At 31.4% G+C, this 13,123-nt stretch overlaps 1 long non-coding RNA gene across 1 annotated transcript in view; it reads left to right on the top strand.

Moving 5' to 3' along the window:
* Nucleotides 1-13,123, top strand: part of LOC146997160 (uncharacterized) — a 159,036-nt gene that overhangs the window by 66,469 nt on the left and 79,444 nt on the right. Inside the window, exon 2 of the long non-coding RNA XR_015041001.1 lies at nucleotides 543-600. This is a non-coding gene — a long non-coding RNA (uncharacterized LOC146997160). The remainder of the gene's footprint in view (nucleotides 1-542; nucleotides 601-13,123) is intronic.

Consider the following 13,123-nt stretch of genomic DNA (forward strand, 5'->3'; position numbering starts at 1 on the left):
ACTCTACAACCTCACAAGCAATATAAAATAGTCATTTAAATGTATTTTAATAATTTTAATTTGGTTAAAAAATAAACGTGTGAAAGTGAGAAAAGTCTGAAAATAAGTGAATGCTTTTAAATCAAGCGCTTTGATCGTGTTTTATCGCCATCTTATATGTAAAGAACTACTGCCCAAAGTTTCTTGTTGCTGTCATTGTTCTTTTTCCTACAGAGTAAATGTATATAAATCCACTCTTCCTCCAAACGAAGTTTTGGAAATTCTTTACTACCACATTTCCGATTACTCTCATTAATCTTCAAATAAACATCCATCCTTCAAGATGCCAGATTTTTCTATTAATATCTCCAAGATTTTTGAATACACTTGCATTAATCATCTCTTTATTCTTAATCCAACAGTTCCATGCTAACCGTAAAGAGGGGGGAAAAAAGGTTCTTAGTCCTATGGTAGAAGAAAACAAATTCCTTTTTCTCGCTGTCGGAGTTGATTTTGCGAATAAAATATATCTCTTTCTACATCGCATGACGTTGTCTTTGCAGATGCACGAAGAATCTACTGCTGGAGAAATGACGATGCAACAGGATATGACAAGGAATGGTGAGTAACTTTTGTAATGAAGTTACATTATCAGTTGTGAATGTTTGATACAGGGGAAGGTGTACCATGGATGATGGATCATGCAAGGAAGGCACTGTAGTATTATCTTATCACAGGTACTATTGCAAAATAATATTTAATCGCAGTTATGCTAAAACAATTAATGGTTTTGAAGCTAGATCGAGAGAAAATTTCTCTACGCAGAAAAATGTTTCTGTAAGCAAATGAAATTTTGCCTCTAAATTTTAATGTTTCTAGTAACGAAGCATAGATATTATATATTTTTAAAACTAGAAGAAATAATTTCGTATTTAAATAATTTAGTTAATTTTTCGTTTAGAAATATTGTTAACTCATTACTAGGCGCAGAGTCAACGATTACTCTACAGCGCGAAAAAAAAAATGATTTTCCTGTTTATATTAGACAACCTTATATCTAACCTGAAATATTAAAGACTAATATATTTGTATCAGATAAATTTACTCTTTTGGAACAGAGTTCGGGATTTGTAATATTGTGTCGGTGTATAAGTCTATGCCGTTTTTCAATGGGTTGCCGACACTGCATTATGAACCCTTTGTTTTTCGTTATTCAGTTGTTTCTCTTCAGTTTGCAGTTTGTTGCAAACAGGAGCCTGTATATGGTTGATAGCTCGTTTTGGTCATTTTTCCGGTCTTTCTCAAACAACATAAGGGACTTTCATGATGAAGCTTCTCATAGGAACTTGCTAAGAGATTTCTTCCATTCGAAACCACATCAGTTCTGCTGGATTGAATTTCCAATCTGAACATTGACAAGCGGTCATTGACAAAGGATGGTTACATAGATACATCTGTATACTGTTATATCTATCTATTTAACTACATCGAATTATCAGTAAGTAGTAAAGGATATTAGAATCCTAGTTATGCCTATCGTGAGATTAAATATATGATAATAAAAGTGATGTGAATCACTAACGTTCATAATATTTTTAGGTGAAAATGGTTCTTAAAGCGAATAATTAGTAGATTTTAAAAATGCTGCAAAACTTTTCTGAACATGGAAATGAAGCGTCTGAGAGGATAAGCTTTTGAATTAAATACTTTATGGTGTGATAAAACTACGATGAATCTTTAAATTAAAAAATTATTACAGTAAAACCTCTGTTGCTATTAATCTTCCTCAAAATATTTCCCATTACTTCCAGTATAATTTTATAATTCTTGCCTATTTTTAAAGTAATTCTTTAATGCTTCATACGTGAGAGTCTCTGATTACGTTGGCATGATTGATTCGACATCGTATATCGATTCAAAAATTTAACTTTTCGTGATCATTTTAATTTGGGACATTAAAACTTCCAATATTAAAATGACGTCCATTGAAAACATTGTGATAAATACCATAAATGAAGTGGATGACATCATAGCGTGGTATTTCGCTTTAATACAAATTCGCTTAATAGAGGAAATTGGAAATGCAGAGAATTCTCAGAATGGAAGATGAAAATATTTGCCGTTTTTCAAGCCATCACTGCTTCGACATCGGATATCGATTCAAAAATTCAACTTTTCGTGATCATTTTAATATTGGGACATTAAAACTCCCAATATTAAAATGACAACCATGGACTCCATAGAAAACATTGTGGTAAATACCATAAATAAAGTGGATGACATCGTAGCGTGGTATTTCGGTTTAATACAAATTCGCTCAATCGAGGGAATTGGAAATGCAGAACATTCTCGGATAGGAAGATGAAAATATTTGTCCTTTTTCAAGTCATCATTAGCGTATCTTAAACAATTTAACATAATTTAACTTAATAATTTGCATTATCTTAAACGTTCTAATGAGTTTTTGTAAGCTTTAGTATCCCTGAGTACACAGTTGCATGTACTGGATTATACAAATTGAAACCTCAATTCATTAAACAACACTTGAATCTTCTCTTATTCCCAATTCATTAAGAAACATATGAAAAGTGGCGAATTACAGGAAATAAGAGGGCAAAACAATCCTGAAGACTAATTCCCTCACGCAGCAATTACAGAGCTAAAGCTCGTGATTAGAGAGAATTAAAGTATGAGTTTCATAAACACTGCATACATTGTGTTAGTAAGTATCCTTGTGTAGGTATAATAAGTTGAAGTTTAAATCATTCTATGAAATATTTATTTGCGCACTGCAAATATAAATAGCAAGCTAATAGGAATAGCCTTAACACAATTAAATAACGGTTGGTCAATAAACCGTTTGCGTTTCATGATGGCAAAGCTTCCTTTCTTAGATCTCAAACTATTATGCTGTGGTTAATATACTATAATGCATATGTTCGTGGATGATTCGCAGCAGATCAAATCTCAGTTTTATAGAGAAACTTCGGAATATAAGTAAAGGATATATTACGTCAAATGTAGGTAAAATGCTAATTGTAAAAATGAAATCGTGGTATCTTGACGTTACGAAAGGATTTAACAATCATCAAATACAACGGTATAAAATTTCATTCTTAAAAATGGTCTACTAATTTCGGCATAATATTGTTCACGATATAAAAATTTAATATGCAAAAGGATTACTGTTTTTAAATATCTCAGCGTAATATACGATTATGATTTGAAACATAAATTAAAGCTACTCTCCATCAAAATTAACAATAATATTTCTACTGTCTATATAAATGATTAAGACTGTGATAGGTTAACATACCGTGACATGAAAATTGATAAGATCACACTATAGAATTTTCTATCATCAAAGAATACAGCTCAGTGTAATAGCTGCAATAACGTAAGGAAGAGTTTAGCAAAACGAGTATCTGTCTTGCAAATAAAAGAAAACTATGATAAACTTGTAGAGCCACTAGGTTTTTCCATGCAGGTGATGTGAAAAATATGCAGTGTCTTCGCCGAGATTCGAAATCCGAACCTCACGAATATGCGTCGAGCGTGCTTCCAGTTATATAACGAAGACATGCGGAAAGGATGGATGAGAGGAGCCAATCGCCAAATCTTTGTGTTAACGAATTATCGTCCGCCACCTTTATATTTTTAGGCTCCAATGTAAAGCCATCATATCATATCGGTGCAGGAGACGGAAAAAATGGGCAATGGTCTCGCCGGGAATCGAACTCTGAACTTTCCGAATGCACATGCTTTCAATCACACAACGAAGGCATGCGAAAAGGAGGGAGAAAATGCCTTAAAAATTTATGAAAAAAAGAGTATACTTAACTTTCAATTCATAAATGAGGGAAATAAGCACTGATGCCGATTTCAAATGAAAGAGTTTTTGAGGACAAACAAGAGGCCTCTGTACCTAAAACAGAAAATTTTGTCTCTCTATTTGAAACCAGTGACAAAGATTGAATTTGTGGTCTATTAAAGTGATAACTTCTGATTTTCTAACTGAAATTAAAATTTAATTAATTGAAATACTGCAATCTACGAAATTGTACTTACTGTTTTTAAGACCGGAAGTGAAGAATTAGCTTCTAAAAACTTTCACTTCGATTTTACATAAAATTGGCCTACCGTAATTAATATGGGAATACTAGTTAAACACTGTTATCAATAAAATCAAATAGAGAACTATCATTTTTTTATTATTCAGGGTAAAAAGCAGTCATACGTGATACTAATGCAGGATTAAAGAAAGTAATTGCACCTAAAATGTAATATTTATTAAGAAAATTCACACTAAATTTACATTTATATGAAACTTTTGAACATACTTTCTTACTTTAAACTGCACTGATGACAGTTTTACTAAAAACAAAATATTAAGAGGAGAAAAAATAAGAGACATTTCCTTTTGAAAGAAAGAAAGCGACATCTGAGTGAAATTATTAATTTAATAGTTCAATATCAAGATTTTAATTTTTGCATAGAAAATAAAAATTAAATTTTCTTAATGGCGGCTTTCATTGCAGTCTGTGTAATTAAAGTACAAGACGGATCAAAAACATAATCAATACCTCATAACTTATTCAAAGCTTGCAATAAAAACTGTCAATATTTAGTTCTTGATTGGGAGCCTCAAAATTGATTCTTGCCTTCTGTAATCTATAAATTCGCCTTCAAAAGAATCAAAATTCTTATAACACAAAAACAAAAATGGTCTCCAGATCTTATGATCAAGATTTTGAAAGAAGATTTGAAAGAAGAATTTGAAAGAAATTTCGAGTAATGCTAGACACTTCAGGTTAAACCAGAGCTGCAAGTGGGAAACCCGCAGAACTTGTCATGATATGAATATTGGAACTACTGGAAATAATTTTATTAATGGAGACTAGAAAAGCCTTGTATAAAAACAAACTATAAACATATTAAAAGGTAATCGTTGCTGAAATACAGTTTAGATTTGAAGTTTTGAAAATGTCTGAACACATTCAAAACTAAAACATGAAGTTAAAAATTCCGTTCTTTGACGTTAAGAATTGTTTTATTTATTTTTTGGTCTTGAATTGCTAAAGTCATTTTTGAGGAATTTATGTGCTTAATTAACAGCTGGATTGTGTATAATTTGAAAGAAATTTCACATGATCAGTTTCATTTGTCCAAATGCTAATTTCGTATTTGGCGTTAAAAAGTTAATATTGTGAATTTAGGTAAAAATAAAGCTCATGCTCGTTTTTACGAAAACTTTGTCTATTTCAAGAGAGTCAGACAGCGTATGTTAGTCGGAAAAGAGCAATAACATTTTCTTTTGGGAGAGGGATTAAATGCCAAATGGAAAGTCTAAATAAACCGAACAAAAAAATCTCCACCTATTAAGCAAATTAAAAATCAAAAAGAAAAGCCCAAAAGTACTGAAGTTTTAAACGTTAGAAAAGAAATGGTTTAGAATTAATGTCATTAACAAGAGATAGCTATTTTTTCTGAAAGTGAAAAATTTTAAGTGAATTTTATTCACCAATTGAAGACAGCCCCATGGATAATTTTAAAAAACTGAAATCATAAATTCTGCCTAAGGACCAACAAAGTTTTACAGAAGATTTACTTATTTCTCCATATCTTGACAGATGATGTATGCTCTTAATGCAAAACTTTAACACTCTGTTTGTTAGATCTGTGTATATGTTACATAACTTTGTCAAAAATATGAATAAAATCTCAAATTCCGCCACTTACAGTAACAAGAAATGGGATGGCAATATGATTATTGTTCATTTTTTCATTTCGAGTTGAGAAAACATTAAAAGTTAAGAACTTATATAGGGTATAGTAACATTTCAAAGCATATTTTGATAAATTATGCTTTTGAAAACTGATTTTCCCCTGGATTCAATCTAGGGTACATTAACAGTATTATAATCCTAATAAGAGACTCAATCTGGAATGTTTAGAAAATAGATGTAGTTTATAATCGGTTACCCCGCCTAAAAAGTCATTTTTAGACAAAATGAAGAAAAATGGAATATCAATAAAATTAAAAATAATTTCAAGAGTATTAAAGAAAAATGACGATTTTCGCAACAAGGTAAAGATAACGCATGGTGTTTAATGCATATTTATCAAGTTTCGCTTCCGACGACTAAAATAAATTATTGCCAGTAAGAGTGAACCATTTTTTTTAAATGAACCTTTTTGAAAAGAAATAAGGGTATCTTTGAAATAGACAATTCATTGCTCCTGTAAAACAAGAGCTGGTCAAAAATGACCTCTGTTATAAATTTACAAAAAAAAGTAAATTCTGCTTCTCTTGCATCTTGCTGATTGTCTGATAAGAAATTATCCGCATTTTATTAAACAAAACAGCAAGAATCATTGTCAGTTTTTATGTTGGCCGAAAGGTATTCCTACAATATATTTGTTAAGGTAAAAGCGTAACTAAAATAGAATCCTGTTAAATTAGGAATGCTGATCAAAGTAATATATTAAAATCTTGAAAATGTTCGCGAATTTGGTGATTTGATGACTTCGTAAGCCAAAAAGCAATTTTAATTTTGTTTAAAGCCATGAACTATTTTTTGTAAAGATAAAGCGTGGCTAACATTAACATCAGCTTATTTATTTTTACGTAATTAACATCTAATAATAGCATATTCTCCTTGCAGAGATGTTTTCTTTACGTAAATTAAATCCTATCTCCGCATTTCTGTAAAGGAAATGAGTTACTTCCGTCATTATTAGCGTATTAATTTTAAATCCGTGGGCGAAAAAGATGTGTTGAATTCACTTCACTCTCATTGCATTGTGTAGAGAACAAGCAGCTCCCGAAGTAATTACAACAGTCATAGAAGACACTTAATAAATGTCCAAACATTTCAGCTATAATAAATCTAGCAATCAGTGCATTAAAACTTCACTTTTAACATGTAATACCGCAATGTAGTAACATTTGAAGTGCGATGTTTAATATCAAGCGGCTTTCATCAGCTAATATCTCCTTTGAAGATTTCATTCGTTTGCAAATCATTCGAATTTTCACATCAGAAATTTTACACAGTCCGGCATTTTTGAATGTAATTCTTAACATCGTGATAAGCCTCGGAGGGATTAAAGTTTCCTAATATCTCTTTGCGCGTCTACTGCTGGAATTTAGTATTGAGAAAAATCGCTGATGTTTAAACACTCATCAGAAAATCCGAAGCCGGATTATAGCAGTTGTTTTACTCTTTGCTTGTGCTGCATTTCAGGCATAATCTCTGCATAGCGTGCATATGGTTTAAGATAAAATACAAAATTTAAAGAAGAAATATGAGTTACTTAATCTATCATTTTGGAAAAAGAGGGAGACTAAGGGTGTACGTTTATTACAGAGAGAAATGGAGTTTAGTTCAATTATGAAAATCACCCCATAATGAATTTACTTGAAAATTATATTTCGATTTTAATCTGTAACAGACATAAAATATTTAAAACAGTTAATATATATTGATTGAACCTTTTGCCTTCTTATCGATAGAAACGCTAAAAATCCATACATGAAAGAAAAGTTTGAAAAATATCAGGAGTATTTTCTTTGAACAAGAAGGTTCTGAAACAAATCACCTAGGCAAACTAGAGCAAAATTCCGCCGCAATTCAAAACTTTAAAAATTGCTGCTAATGAACATGAATTTATAATATCTGAGCAAGTACCTAATACACAACACTTACAAGCGCAGTTGTCATTAAATTTAATTCTCTATAAAATACTGATGCTACATCGTCTGCTACTTCACAATCTTCTCTACAACCAGAAGTTCAATAAATTGCAGAAGCTACTGATTTTATAGAAGTTAAACGTAACTATAAAAAGAAATTATTTTTGGGAATCCATAAGCTTGCTACAGATATACCACTCCATAAATTTCTTTCAGACAGAATATTAATGGTTCATTCAATTGTAGGGATTTATATATATTTTAAATAACCAGTTTAGTTAACTTTACATTCTTTCCTATAAGCCTTCATTCCCCTAATTGTCAATGCCAGAATATTTAAATTTCGTAGCGCGCGTGAAGTAATGCAAATTCTCCTTGAGGAGAGAAAGTTTAAATACTGAGTTCTAGAGGAAAAGTGTGAGAGTTTGGGCATTCGCCGTCAGCTCTGTAGCTTGAGCTTCCTTTTCCGCAGTTATTGCTAGTTTATGTGGCATGACAGCTTTAACTTTGATGCCACTAGTTTTCGACGCGTTTTTAAGTAACAGGAGTTTTCTGAGCGCTGTAGAGAATTTTTACTACTTGTTAATATTTTCGAATTTTTATTTTAGTTCTTGCTATTTGAGTTACCGTCCGAGTGAGGCGTAGTGTGTTAGCGTCAAGTCGACGCAATGTGAATTTTAAAGAGTTTAATAAACGGGACTTCTAACCCTTCTCCTCTCTAGTTCCTACACGTACAGTTGTCACTTAGAAAATAAGCAAGTGGTTCTTACACAATCAACAACGACCGCACAGTGGACCGCATATTGAATCTTAATTTGGAGGAAGTTATGTTTGCCCCACCAGATCCAAAGATTCATTGATACGCTGAAAATAAAACTTACACATCCCATTGCTCCTCAGCAATAGAAAGAGCTCACTTAAAGGCAGCTTAAAAATAAGGAAACTCAATCCTAGAAAAAACAGTCTAACATGTTTTGGAGTATCATCCTCAGTGATTGTAGAACACCGTAATACCACCTTTTCAAGATTTATTGTCAGATAATCAAGTTGTAGTTAAAGCAAGATCTTTTTTAAAAGGATTGAGCGATAAAATTAACAGGATAATTGACATTTTCTCCTCAGCAGGGGTCGTTATCCCGACGCAAGGCAAATTTTAATAGGCTTCAACACTAGTTTCTCCCATTCATATATCTTTCTAATCAAATGCAAAAACTGTCAATAGTTAAGGCACTAGAATAAATTCACGCTGTAGAATCATTAGATTATATTGTAGCAGGAGACGTGAAGCCACATGACCGCTATTAGGTCGGGAAAGTTTGGATACATTACGGCACTAATAAAACTTCCACAGCTGCTGATATGACAAAACCATGGCCTTCTCTACAGTGAACTCTTTATTTAGAAGTGGTGCACCACACAAATGGACACTGTATTTACTACTTCTATTCTTTAACTTCAGATTTTTTTTCTTTCTAAAGTATGATTTTTCATTTCTTTACATTACTTACATTTTTTTCTATTCATTAATTTCATTTAATTAGTTGAAAACATTTTCTTCTCTTCCGCATAAAGTTTTATATATACAATATTAATTAAGACTTTCAGTTTTTTTTCCTTTCTGGCCGAGATGTTCCAGACATGCTCCTATTGATATTTGAGAATTTGAGACGGTCTGGACGTTTATTTTTTCCTGATATGAAAAATAGATTGATAGTATTGCAGACGGAAAACATGAAGTCAGTTGGTATCCCAACTGTTAATATACCTTGATTATTTATCAAAGCGCACAAACGAAACCAATAGGAATGAAAAATTTTACAAAGTGGATTTGATAAAATTCAGAGTTCAAGACCCATGAGAAATTGAATGAAATTTATGTTACTGTGCAGTTCTGTAATTCTTTCAACTTCCAGAAATTGTGAATGACTTAATGATAAAATTATCAGTTCTCAAAAACAAAGTTTATGTTTTGCATTTATTGAGAACAAAGTTTCTATTTTATATATTCTAGGTTTGTTTAAATTAAATAATTATTTATAATTTCAGCCTTTACTATAACTTCTCCTTTCCATTTTTCTTACCAGAATGCGAATGAAATGGCCAGTATTTAAGCTGAGGTTTGGGATTTTTAAGACAAAATATATTTCTGACTGCACTTGCATTCTACATTTAGTTCTTGATGGCAGCTCTGATAGTTATAATTATTCGGCTTTCAGTTATATCGCTGCAGACACTTTGGTTTTAACGCTGCGATAGAGTTACTGAGCCAGCTTATAGTAATATTTAATTGTATACTTGACTACTTAGTAATATTTAATTGTGTGTATGACCATTCACGTTTAACTTGAATTTACTATTCTTTTAGTTGCATCAACACGAGCTATGGCTAATATTGTTAGCACGAAAATAAGCCTCTATGTTCTAGATTAAGTTTAAATATAAAGGTGATTTGAAACCTTCCCATGATTTGTTGTTACTTCAGGCTAGGCTTAGCAATAATTCGCTTCACTTCAATTCGGGCTATTTAACTAATTACTAGTTCCAGATCAAGTAAAACCCCGCAACATATAGAGAGAAATAAGCAATTAAAAGACTATTTCGCTGCAAACCAAAAGATTTAAAAAGAACAGAATATTTATATTAGAAATTAATTAGGATTTTAAGAAAGAAATGAAAATAAATAAATAAGGTTATTATAATTCTGCAGAAAATAAGACTGTCTCTTCAAAATATATTTAACGAAGAGCATTAACAAACAAAAGCGAATTAAATAGTTCCCAGATGACATTTCAAAGTGCACTCTAATCAGATCACTGTTCGTTGGGCAGAAAAGCAGGCATTCCGCTTCCAAGAATAAAGGATGGTGTTCAAAATTGAGGTGCTTTTCCTGGCATTCTAAATGACTGGTGGCAAAAATTTGTCAGACTGCAACTAGCGAGAAAAAATATGTATGTTATGTTTCGGCGCGATTCATATAGCTTCTAACTCATTTACGATTCAAAATAAATTGAAACATTAGGTTTTTTTTAATATCTAATTTCCATTTTTAGGTGACTAATGTCGCATCCGAAACAATCCATTTGTTTCGATTTCGATCCTTATATGAATCTGTGGTCTTCAATTTTCTTTGCACTTGAATCATCAAGGGTAAGTCAAAGCAGCTGTATCTGACATTGGAGGTGGTTAACCTCTGTTGTAGGAATTCCAAATTTCTACGAGAAATCTTTTTTTTACTGTTCGGTTGCGTGCAAAAGTATACGTTTTCATTGATATACCACATTACATAAAGCTTTAGAGAAATACTTTCCTTGATAAAGGTCTGACATAAATAACAACAGTGTACAAATACCACCTAACAATAACCCTCTCGGACCAAGTTATTATGAAGGATAAAAAGGAATATTAACTAACATTAAGCAAATACATTTTTACCTTAGAACATGTGGAAAGAGGACCAAGGTGCTTTTCAAGAAAGTTATTTTCATATCAGTAAATGTATTTTTTGGCTTATATGATGATGTAAAGTTGTTATGTATGTTAAGTTTAAGAAATGTCTCTTAACGTCAAGACTAATCTAGGAAGCATTAGAGAGATTATTTAGCCAAATTAGAGTCTAGGACGTTTCATTAACCTTATGTCTCCATCAGATGTAACTATTTGTTTGCAAATTTGTTATTGTCAAATAACTTATCTAAATTGCCTCGCTTATCAAAGGTACATGGCTGCCTGTAATGACGAAAAGGAGTTTGAAGCGTACTTAATGAAAAATTTATTAAATATCTCTTTTTCTTCAGATACAAAGGTCTTTTTTTTTTTTTTTTTTTTTTTTTTTGCTTTTCAGTCTTCTTCAACTGAAGATGATTCAATTAATTGCAAATGTTTACATTAGATTAACCTTACTGCTATTGTAAACCGAAATTTAGAATTTAATTATTAATATATCTGCATATGAACAAAAATCTTCGCTTTTGTAGCAGGGTCAATTTTGCATACCGCATGAAAGATAAAGATCCTTCTTTGGCTGTTATATAAAAAAATTACTCAAACTTGATTCTGAATTGAACTGAAATTCAAACTTGATTCTTTCATTATCAAAGGGAGGATTAACTACACCAATATCAGTTTGGATGGAAACGATGCTGAAGAGAAAAACATTTCCCGTTTTTTTTTTTTTCACTGCGATAATTGAATGCATCTCTTATGCCACCAAGAAGAACTGACAAGAAAACCACTAAATGTTTGAAATATAACTGCGGATTGGCTAAAGAAACTATATGGGAAACAAACCATACAAGTTGATTCATTTTATTCATATAAAAATATTTTGAATAATTATTTCGTTTATTATACTATCAGGTTCAATGTTCCGTCTTACTTTCTTTGGGAACATGCAAGGACCTGACTCGGAACAGAGAGCTTACTAAAGCTATGTTCAAAACTGTGGGAAGTAGACAGGATACACAAGAAGGGTATACAAAACCCTTTATTTTTCTCTCTTTACAATAATTTCCGTACTTCGGAATACAAAGACCCATTACTTGTGGTCTAAACGTAAGAATATAAAAATATAACTAAACTCTAACTTAACTTTGAAATAATAAACGTGGAAGATTGGCCTTATATTAACAGGAAGCCGTATGTAGTACAGAGAACTGTTAACATTACAATACGTTTAAAATTATCAAAAGGATTAAACCTCTGGCCTGGAAGGCAACCAGCAACTGAGTAAAACTTCTAAGGCAAGCGGCCTGCTTCGACTAACTACTTCCTCTCTCTCGCTTGGCAAAAAGCCACAACTTAAGTACTTGGCGTTCGCCAGACAAATTTACATAAATAAGTTAACGCTTTTAATTCTGGCCGGAAGTAGAAAATAAGAAGTGATAGTAAAGATTTAAAATAAAATAAACGTTAGTAAAACTTAAGATCCTTACAATACATGTAATTTTTATGTGATTTAATTTATGAATTTTTCAGTTATTTATTTATATAATTATTTAAAATAAATCAGGAAATTCTGCATAAAGATAAATTAATTCTAGTCCAAATACTTTTAAAATTACGAGCACCACTTTGCACGGAATGTATGCATACAAATTTGATCTTGACATATTACTTTTCCTACAGTTTTCATACGTTCCCGTATGAAATTTCTAATGCAATTTTAAATGGTATGCATGTATTTAGTTACTAATTTTAACTTTTGTTTCTAGAAACATGAATATTAGAACTTATTTAAATACAAAGTTTAACTGTCAGAAACATAAGCACTTATGATATTGATGAAAGTAATATGTTAGTAAATAAATGGCTGAAGAATTTTGATGTTGTATATATACTCATTATAATCATTCATTATAGTGATTGCGAAAGTTTACAAAAAATTACTTAAATCATCTCCACCACTAATTGAAACACAGAATGGTAAAAAAAAGGTGGAGCTTATTTCGA

Source organism: Stegodyphus dumicola, chromosome 5, assembly GCF_044657685.1.
Source record: "Stegodyphus dumicola isolate Sdum_Otavi_A_Nest chromosome 5, ASM4465768v1".
Classification (NCBI taxonomy): Eukaryota; Metazoa; Arthropoda; class Arachnida; order Araneae; family Eresidae; genus Stegodyphus; species Stegodyphus dumicola.